The sequence below is a fragment of the Hordeum vulgare genome, chromosome 7H (assembly GCF_904849725.1).
Source record: "Hordeum vulgare subsp. vulgare chromosome 7H, MorexV3_pseudomolecules_assembly, whole genome shotgun sequence".
NCBI lineage: Eukaryota > Viridiplantae > Streptophyta > Magnoliopsida > Poales > Poaceae > Hordeum > Hordeum vulgare.
In genome coordinates this window covers 241856258-241867113 of record NC_058524.1, presented here as the reverse complement: position 1 = coordinate 241867113, position 10856 = coordinate 241856258, and positions in this window count along the sequence as shown.

Sequence of the window (10856 nt, the reverse complement as noted above, 5' to 3'; positions counted from 1 at the left end):
GCCTCTCGATGTCGAGGCGCTTCCAGTTTGCGGAGCGACAGTCTTTTGTGCTAGTTCCTGCGGGGTTCTTCTCCCCCAGCCGTCGACTCCGCCGTCGACTGCGCTCCCCATCGCGCGTCACAACAAGCGATCTGGTCGCTCGCGGCTCCAGCGTTGGGTGCGCCATGCACTCGCGCGTCAGGCATCTTCACCGCAGGTGGCGACCATCGAGCCTGCTACGCCTCCATGTGCTGCCTCACACTCGATGTCAAACCCGTCTGGATCTTCTTCCGAGTGTGAGAGTTGCAGCCCTGTGGCGGAGATCTTCATGGACAGCTCACACGAGAGCCCGCCAAAGGCCAGTCGGGGCAAGCGGGAAGCCGGAGAGACTTCGAGCGCGCGTCCTCATCAGCGCCCTCCAACATCTGATCGACGTTCTCATCAGAACAACATTGAGGTATTCCGCACGCCCATCCTCAACTTTGTTGCGGCCGCAAGGATAGTAGACTCCATCCAGCCGACGAATTCAGAAGCGGGCAGACGTTTGGAGCAGATTTGCGCGTTGTTGCACATGGCGCAGCAGCAGAATTCTGCTGTTTCTAAGTCTCACAACAGACTGCACAGCAATTCTGTCCGAGCAGATACTGTTCGGTCAGTTTACAGCCCGGGTTCTCCTCAGCATCGCACAGGAGGGGATCGCCGAGAAGATCGTTACACAGACCAGGGGCGGAATCCGCTTCCCCCTCGGTTCAATCGCGATGATCGCCATCGTTCACGCTCTCCTCCACGGAGTGGTTCGTACGTGCCCCGGCACTACGACGAAAGGCGTGATATAAGGGACTATCGCGCTCAGAATAGGGTTGATAGAGGTCGAGCCCACCATGATGGTTACGACGAAGATCGTTCGAGTGGAAGTGGCTCTGTCATCTCCGGCCCCGAGTGTTTCAGCCGAGCAATCCGCTCTGCTGATATTCCCCCCAACTTCAGGTTGGCGGCTGGAATAAGCAAGTTCACGGGAGAATCCAAGCCGTAAACATGGTTGGATGATTACCGAGTGGCAGTTTAGATCGGCAGCGGCAACGACAACATCGCAATGAAGCACTTGCCCCTGATGCTGGATGGTTCGGCCCATGCTTGGCTGAATCAACTAGCTCCTTCAAGCATATACTGCTAGGCACACTTGCCCCGAGTGTTCATCAAGACCTTCGAGGGCACTTGCAAGCGCCCTCCTCTCACCGAGCTACATCATTGTATCTAGAAGCCGAGTGAGTCTTTGCGCGATTTTATCCAGCGCTCGACCACTCTCCACCACACGGTGGAAAACGTCACCGAGCATCAGGAAGTCTGCGCTTTCAAAGCAGGCGTAAGGTACCGAGAGATGTACTTGAAGTTTGGTCGGACGGGACACATGTCCGTGAGCAAGATGATGGAGATAGCAACCTGCTATGCCAATGGTGAAGAAGAAGACCGCCTCCGCAGCGGCAAAGGCAAATCAGTCGACGGAGATGCCAATTCCAACCGAAAGCAGAAGCAGAAGGTGGAGCGCACACCGTCGGTAGAAGCAGCCGCTCTGGCGGCGGGAAAGTTCAAGGGAAAGGCCAAGGGTAAATTCCCTCCCAAGAAATTCAAAAGGTAGTCGGGACCAGATGTCCTTGATCTGCCGTGTGCAATCCACACGAAAAAAGATGAAGAAGGCAACACTATAGTGCCAAAGCGTACCACTCGACAGTGTAGGCTGTTGATGCAGAAATTCAGAGCGGGTCAGTCAAGTGAGAAAGACCCGGAGAAGGAAGACGATGATCAAGAAGACCCTTTCCTAGAAGTCCATGCCACTCTAACGATCTTTGCTGACGTTGAAAGCAAGAGTCGACTAAAGGTGGTCAACCGAGAAGTCAACATGGCAGCTCCTTCCGCCCCAACATATCTCAAGTGGTCGCAGACTGCCATCAGATTGGACCAGTCGGATCACCCACCCCATGTACCCACCCCGGGATGTCAGGCTCTCATTCTCGATCTAGTGGTTGAAGGCGTTCGGCTCCGCAAGGTGCTGATGGACGGAGGGAGTGGCTTGAACATCATGTACGCCGACACTCTCAAAGTGTGGCAGCTCGAGACCGACGTTCCAGAAGATTCCCCTTTAGTCCGTGGTTGTCGTGTGTTTATTTTATTTCTCGCATCATCATCGCATCATGCGCATCATCTGTATTGCATCGGCATTCCGTTGCCGCCAATTTTCAAAACTTGCATCCGTTATTAGTTGTCGGTTCTCTCTGTGTTCGTCATTGTCCGTGTTGAGCCCGACCACACACGCACCCGCGACATCGTCAAAACCTTGTTTTTAAAAGTGTGTTTAAAATTTTTCTGATTGGATTGAAACTTGGCGCGCGGTCTTACTTAGTTATAGGTGGGTCGCTTGTCAATTTTCGTCGCAATCAGAGTCCGTCTGGTACCCGAACGGTCGACCGTAGTCGCACCATATTCGGTGTGTCATCGGATGTTTCTCAGTATTTTAAATCACGTTGTCGGGTGCCGTTTTCCCTCTCATCTCTGGCTGACCATTCTACACGGCCACTTAACCCGTCCCCGCATGCGAAACCGTCTGATTTAGATCACGCGGTTGAAACCGGGGCGAAAAACTGCTAAACCTAGCCCCTTCCCTATTTAAACAGCCCCCACCTTTCAATTCTATCTCCTCCCTCCTCCTCCTCGAAAATCGTGTCATCCCGAAACCCTAGCCGCCGCCTCAGCCCTATCTCTCCTCCTCAGCGCGCCAGGCCCGCCGAGCCCAGATCGGGCCCGGGTGAGCTCACCCAGCGCCGCCGCCGCCTGGGAGCCAGCTCCAACCGCGCATCCCCAGCTCCTCCTGAGCAGGAGCTGTTGCGCCACCGGCCGGTCTCGCCGGCCAGCCGAGGCCCCAACCGCTGCCGGAGCCCCGCTCCTCGCCGACCAAAGCGCGTCGGTGCCCCGCCACCTCCAGCACCCGTCATCGTGCTCCGCCTTGCGAGCTCGCCGCCAGCAGTCGCGCGCCGGAGCGCTGTCCCTCGCCGTTGCCGCAGCCCGCCGGCCGGCCAGATCTGACGAGGCCTGGATCCGGCCGCCTGGACTCTCGCCGCCTCCAGCCCCTCCTGCCATTACGTGGCGCCACCCTCGTCGCACGTCAAGCCGGCCAGGTCACGCGGCCACCCGATCGGATCGCGAGATCCCTTCGCTGTGCGTTGACCAAGCACCTGGGCTACGTGCCCTGAGGCCGAGCCGACCAGCCGCTCACCCGAGCCGCGGCCCAACTCGCCTCCCTTCGCCAGCCACAGCGCCCGAGGCCCAAGCCTGCCTCCTCTCCTCCTTGGGCCGAGCTGTCACGCCCAAGATGTGACCCTATCCTCAATTTGGCATGAGGGCCTCGTCAGGGATAGAAGCGCATCTCGTCGTGTCGCAAGAATGGATATCATTACAAGTACATGTACTGAAAAGAAGAGATATATAATAGAATTGGCTTACACTCGCCACAAGCTACATCAGAGTCACAGCAGTACAATACATGAACATCTTGAAGAAGAGTAGGGTCCAACTACGGACGAAAACAAACGAGAAAAGAAGAACGACGTCCATCCTTGCTATCCCAGGCAGCCGGCCTGGAAACCATCCTAGATCGATGATGATGAAGAAGAAGAAGCAACTCCAAATGAACAATCAACGCGCTCGCATCAAGTAACCTTTACCTGTACCTGCAACTGGTGTTGTAGTAATCTGTGAGCCACAGGGGACTCAGCAATCTCATTTCCAAAGGTATCAAGACCATCAAAGCTTAACGGGTGAGGTATGGTTAAGTGGTGAGGTTGCAGCAGCGGCTAAGCATATATTTGGTGGCTAAACTACGAGTACAAAAATAAAGAGGGGGAAGATCTACGCATAGCGGACGTGAACTACTGTTGATCAAATAAATGATCCTGAACACCTACCTACGTCAGACATTACCCCACCGTGTCCTCGATCGGAGAAGGAACTCACGAAAGAGACAATCACAATTACGCACACAGTTGGCAAGTTTTAATTAAGTTAACTTCAAGTTATCTAGAACCAGTGCTAAACAAAGTTTCCATGTTGCAACATAACCGCGGGCATGGTTTCTGAAAGATTTAACCCTGTAGGGGTGCTCCAACTAGTCCATCACAAATTACCACAAGCCGCATAGAAATCCTCAATCACGAAGCTCGCGATCTCGTCGGACTCCCTAGTGGAAAACCTCAACTCTGAGATTACCCAAAGCATCACCGGAATCCCGATGCACAAGATATCTCGTCAAAGGTAGAACTAATCCAGCAAGGCCACCCGGTGTGTCGACAAACCCGATTGGAGTCGCGTATCTCGTTCTCAGGACACACCGTCTAGGCATAGTGGACGGTAGCCAAACCTCAAGTTGCCCCGAGGTGGCACCGTCGACTGCTAGGTGGGTGGACCAACACTCATGCGGAGCACTGGCCCGGGGGGTTGAATAAATTATCCTCGAGGTCCGGAAAGTCCCTATGCAATTTTATTAGGTTATTAGGCAAATGTAGTACCAATGTTGGGCCTTGCTAGACCAGCTTTAATCTAAAACGAATTATCAAGGGGGTCCCCATAACAACCCCGATCGTGTTAGGAGCGCTCAATTATGGAACATAACACCTGTAGCCAAAAACTAAGGGGGCAAAGGTGGAACAAAACACCAGGCTAGAAAGGCCGAACCTTCCACCTTTTACCAAGTATATAGGTGCATTAAATTAAATAGCATTTAATAGGGTGACAGAACAAGGAACCCATGTTTTCACATGGAAGCAACTGTACCTGCAACTAGCAACGCTAACACAAGGTTAAGCAAGCAGTAACATAGCCAATCAGTGGTTTGCTAGGTTGAACAGGTTGAAGATTTCATGGCATTGTTGAGAGGCTCATATATAACATGTGGTAGGCAACGAGACGTAAACGGTAGCAACGGTAAAACTAGCATAGCAATGATAGTAATGGTATCTGGGGAAATGATCATCTTGCCTGAGATCTCGCTTGGAAGAAGAATGCGTCCTTGAAGCAGACGAACCGACGTAGTTGAACATGTCCTCACAATCCGGCACGCTGCGGAACTCTAACGAGACGAAGCAAACCGGAAACACAAATCAACACACGGAATTCACCACACGATGCACAACACAAATGATGCATGAGCAGCTGAATACATGCAAGACACGGCATGACAATTCACACAATCAGACACTACGCATTAAGTGAAGTTCAATATGCAACGAGTTGCATATTGACGAAACTCCACGTTTATTATTTAGTTCTATCCCGATTAGATAGACGACAATATTAAACGTGGTTAAACATGGCAAGAGGTGAAGCGCAATTAAACTACCTATCTAAGCATTTTAAATGAGGTCGGATATGACATATAGCACCTCCGAAACGACCTCACATGTTAATTTACAATTCTGTCCAGATCTGAACTAACACATTTAATTAGTTTTTAAACAGCAAAACAAATAGGTTCACGTGACTCTACGCGTCATTTCAAGCAATCTACACATAGAGAACATCTCCAACGGAGCTACGGATCAAAAGTTACAAGCACCGCAAGATGTGATGACATGAATGCAATATGTGTGCAACGACAGTCACAAGCACTTCAAACCATACAACCAGCAAGGTAAAATAAAACTACACGAGATTCTAAGCAAGTTTCATGTAGGACACGATCAAATCAGAGCTACGGTTCAACAACTACGAGCAAAACAAGAAATCACTACAATCTGCCAAAATCAGCCACATAGCATTTCCTACACCCCACAACTACGAGCTACACAACTCTGATATACTCAACCAAGACACAGCACGAAAGAGGGCAAGAAGCACTACAACTAACAACTAACAACAACTAGCATGGCATCATGGATCACTAGGGAAAGAAGTCACAAAATGGCTTCTCACACACAGTTTCAGACTTAGTGAAAATTACACTTCATGAAAGTGCAGTTTTCGATCTGAAGGCATATTGACAGCAGCAAAACCTATAGCTACAGGGCTCCAAATGGCATGAAAATTCATAGCATGCTAGGGAATCACAAGGGCTACAACTAACTCCATTGGACCAACCTCAAAAGAGCTACAGATCACAAGATAGAAGCAAGACAAGACATCAACAAAACATAACAGATTCCAGACTAAGAAATATTTCAGCTCCTCCAAATCAGCACTATTTCTAGCAACTTGAGAGAAAGTAAACCACACCTAAACATGCATTTCTATTGCAACCAAAAATACCAGGGGCTAGACTAAACATCAAAGAATAACTCTCTAGTTGACAACTTAATCAAACGAAGCACGGAATAAATCCTACGAAAAAGGCAAGAGGGCTACATGGCAAAATATCGCGCGAACTAACTTGCTCAAAAGCTAAAACTAATTGCACAGAAAAATCCTACCCCGAAAACATGTAAAACAAGTGGGGTTGCAACACAAAATATCGCGACACTTAAATGCGAGATAATAACCTATACACGGAAAATAAACTAGCGGCAAAACCCTACGCGCAAAAGTACCAACGGCTACTCCAAAATACATGGAAAAGAGGTTCCTAAAACATGGACATTTTATCTAAGGCATTCGGGCAAACCGGACACGCGCGAAAAATAATCTACGGGCAAAACATATTAGGATAGCACGTGTTTCTAGGCATACGATGCGCTAAACGACGTCAAATAATTATGCAAGTTGCAAATTCAAATTCTACGTGAAATTCTACACCAAAACCATATACAATACGCCTCGATCCGATTTACGGTTTAAAAGATACGATCGATCTACTATATGCCTATTTTCTGGAATATAAATAATTCCGAAAATTATCTATATTACTAACGGGCCTACAACATGCGCAACATAATAAAAATGTGCACAGGGGAAGGAGAAGATCTCAACTCACCATGGGGGTCTCTTGGGCCGGCTCGAGATGGGCCCTAGCAGCAGGGGAGGAGGCCTAGGCGGGGCGACCTGGTGCTGGACCGAGGCCGAGGCGAAGTGGCTCTGGAGTCGGGCCGGCTGCGGCGGCTACCTGGGCCGGCTGGCGCAGGGCCCAGCTGCGCTGGAGGGCTGGCGGTCGCCCTCCCGTCGTTCTCCTCGAACCAGGGGAACCGGCAGTGCTGGTGTTCGCTCTCCCATGGACGAGAGCAGGAGGCGGGGCGAGGCTCGAACGCGGGGACGACCACCTGACGTGCAGCTAGCGGCGGTTGCCCCGGGGATCCGGCGTGGCGGCGCAGAGCAGCCAGCTCCTCCTGCTAGGGTTTGACGGGGGCCGAACTGGGGCTGCCGGCGTTGTATGGGGACGGGGAGGCCGCGGAGAGGCTGGGGAACGGCGGATGCGGCTCCGGCCGGTGATGTGCTCCGGCGAGCCGCTGCGGGGGCCGACTGCGGGGAGGAGGAACTCGGGCTCGGGCACACGGATCGATGAGGCAGCCATGGGAGGCTCGAACTGCACGGGGATGGCTCGGGAGAAGCTGTGGTAGCCCGCACATGTCCGATTTGACCACGGACATGTCCGGTAGGTGGGGTTTTGGGCGAATCTGAGCCATTAGATGGGAATCCAATGGCCAGATTTGTCCAGAGGGTTTGGGCTGCGGGATTTAGAAGGGTGAGGGCTAGCAGGTGGAGTTTTTGAGGGGGGTGGCTGCAAAAATGACTAGGGGAAACCCTAGTGAAGTGAGAGGGGTCTCTCTAGGGGGGGTGTTACTTATATAGGGTTGGTCTCTGGTGGGGTGGACCTCGTTCGTCCGATCGCGATCCGATGACCACAAACGGAGGAAGTGGTTAGGTGGAACTAGTGGGCTGTGTAGAGTGGTTATCCGGAGACGAGAGGGAAAACGGGCGGCGCGACAACGCAATTTAAAACACCGGAACACGTCCGACGGTAGACCGAATACGGTGCCGCTACGGTCGACCGTTCGGGTACCAGACGAACCCCGATCGCGACGAAATTCAACAGGCGGCCTAGCTATATTAAGATAACACCGCATGTCAAATCTCAACCCAAACAGAGAAAGTTTTATGCACACTTTTGAAAACAAGATTTAAACGATGTCGTGGGCGCGTGCGAGTGCTGTCGGGCTCATAACGGACAACGACGAGAACCGGCAACTAACAACGAATGCAAGTTTTGAAAACTGGTAGCAATGGAGATGTCGATGCAATGCCGATGATGTGAATGATGCGATGATGATGCGACAAAATAAAATAGACACACGACGAAAACGGAATAAAGGGGGGAATCTTCTGGAACGTCGGCATCAGGGTGTCACACGAGCCCACTCTGGTGAGCCGCCCCTAATCCCCGCCCCCAGCGCACTTTTGTTAAGTTGCGCCCATGCCCGATTCAGCCCAATAGTGTGATTCGGCCCGTGGCATTTTTTAATTGTTCCTGCGAATTAATCCAATTTCAGAAAATGTTAGATATTAATATGCCGTAGTTTTTAAACCATGTATTGTTTAACGTGCTGTCCTATATTGTTTCGTCCCGTATTTATTTTTTCTTGCGGTCCGGATTGCTCGAGTACCTTAGATAAAATGCCTATGTTTTAGGGACCATTGTTCCATGTATTTTAGAGCGGTCATAGGTATTTTTGCATGTATGGATTGCCGGTAGTTTATTTTCCCGTGTATAGGTTATCTTTCCCGCATTTTCGTGTGGCATTATTTTGTTGCGCAACCCCGCATATTATATATGTTTTCGGGGTAGAAAAGTCCATTGGATTTTTCTGTGCAATTAGTTTTAGCTTTTGAGTAAATTAGTTCACGCGATATTTTGCCGTGATGCCCTTTTGTTTAATTGTAGGATTTAATCTGTTCTTCGTTTGACGGAGTTGTCAACTAGGAAGTTGTTCTTGGTTGTTTTATCTAGCTCCTGGTATTTTTGGTTGCAATAGAAATGCATGTTTAGGTGTGGTTTGATTGCCCTCAAGTTGCTAGAAATAGTGCTGATTTGGAGGAGCTGAAATATTTCTAAGTCTGGAATCTGTTATATTTTATTGCTGTTTTGTTTTGCTTCTATCTTGTGATCTGTAGCTCTTTTGAGGTTGGTCCAATGGAGTTAGTTGTAGCCCTTGTGTTTCTCTAGCATGCTGTAAATTTTCATGCCATTTGGATTCCTCTAGCTATAGGTCTATAGGTTTTGCTGCTGTCAATATTGCTTCAGATCGAAAACTGCACTTTCATGAGGTGTAATTTTCACTAAGTCTGAAATAGTGAGTGGGATGCCTTTTTGTGACTTCTTTTCCTAGTGATCCATGATGCCATGCTAGTTGTTGTTAGTTGTTTGTAGTAGTGCTTCTTGCCCTCGTCCGTGCTATGCCTTGCTTGAGCATATCGGAGTTGTGTAGCCGTAGTTGTGGGGCGTAGAAAATGCTATGTGGCTGATTTTGGCAGATTGTAGTGATTTCTTGTTTTGCTCGTAGTTGTTGAACCGTAGCTCCGATCTGATCGTGTCCTACATGAAACTTGCTTAGATTCTTGTGTAGTTTCATTTTCTCTTGCTGGTTGTGGGTTTTGAAGTGCTCGTGACCGTCGTTGCACACATATTGCATTCATGCCATCATATCTTGTGGTGCTTGTATCTTTTGAACCGTAGCTCCGTTGGAGATGATCTCTATGTGTAAATTGCTTGTCTCGACACGTAGAATCACGTGAACCTATTTGTTTTGCTGTTTAACAACTAATTAAATCCGTTAATTCAGATCTGAACAGAATTGTAAATTAACATGTGAGGTCGTCTCGGAGATGCTATATGTCATTTCTGACCTCATTTAAAATGTCTAGATAGGTAGTTTAATTTCCGCTTCACCTCGTGCATGTTTGACAACATTAATATTACCGTGTATCTAATCGGGATAGAACTAAATAATTAAACGTGGAGTTTCGTCAATATGCATCTCGTTGCATATTGAACTTCACTTAATGTGTAGTTTTGATTGTGTGGAATTGTCATGCCGTGACTTGCATGTATTCAGCTGCTCATGCATCATATGTGTTGTGCATCTTGTGGTAAATTCCGTGTGTTGATTTGTGTTTCTGGTTTGCTTTGTCTCGATAGAGTTCCGCAGCGTGCCGGATTGTGAGGACCCGTTCGACTACATCGGTTCGTCTGCTTCACGGAGGCATTCTTCTTCCAAGCGGGATCTCAGGCAAGATGACCATTTCCCCAGATACCATTACTATCATTGTCATGCTAGTTTTACCGCTTCTATCCCTGACGAGGCCCTCGTGCCAAATTGAGGATAGGGTCGCATCTTGGGCGTGACAAATAACCATCTCACTCGGAGGCTTAGCCGCGAACCAGATTCACCTAAGTGACAAAACCCAGCCCAACTGCGAACCAGACTTCGCCTAGTTAGCCCCAACCCTATTGTGAACCAAGTTTCGCTTAGGTGGGAGACTTTGCGTATGCCCAGAACATTCCCAAAAAGAAAAATCCAGTCGACAAGAATAAACTAAAATTTAGTCGAGACGAGCAAATTTACGATACCCAGGGCAGATCAAGGTTATCCCCGCAGAACAAAAGCACTCGGGTTTAGTACTCCAATGAAGTTTAAAGTGTTTACAGGACCACTCGGCATACCGAGGCAAATCAAAGTCTTTCTGACGAATGTTTGTCTTCCTCACGGCTCACCTGGGCTGTCCGGTTCCATGAAGGTGTCGAGGTCGATGACGTCGGCAATGCGCGTTGTAGTATCAATGAAGGTCTCCATGAAGTCTTCAAAACGATGCTTCTTTGTGTTTGCAACCTGCAGCATCTTCAGCTTATCCTCCCGAGCCTCCTTACAATGGACCCTGACGAGTGACAGAGCCACGTCAGTCCCAGA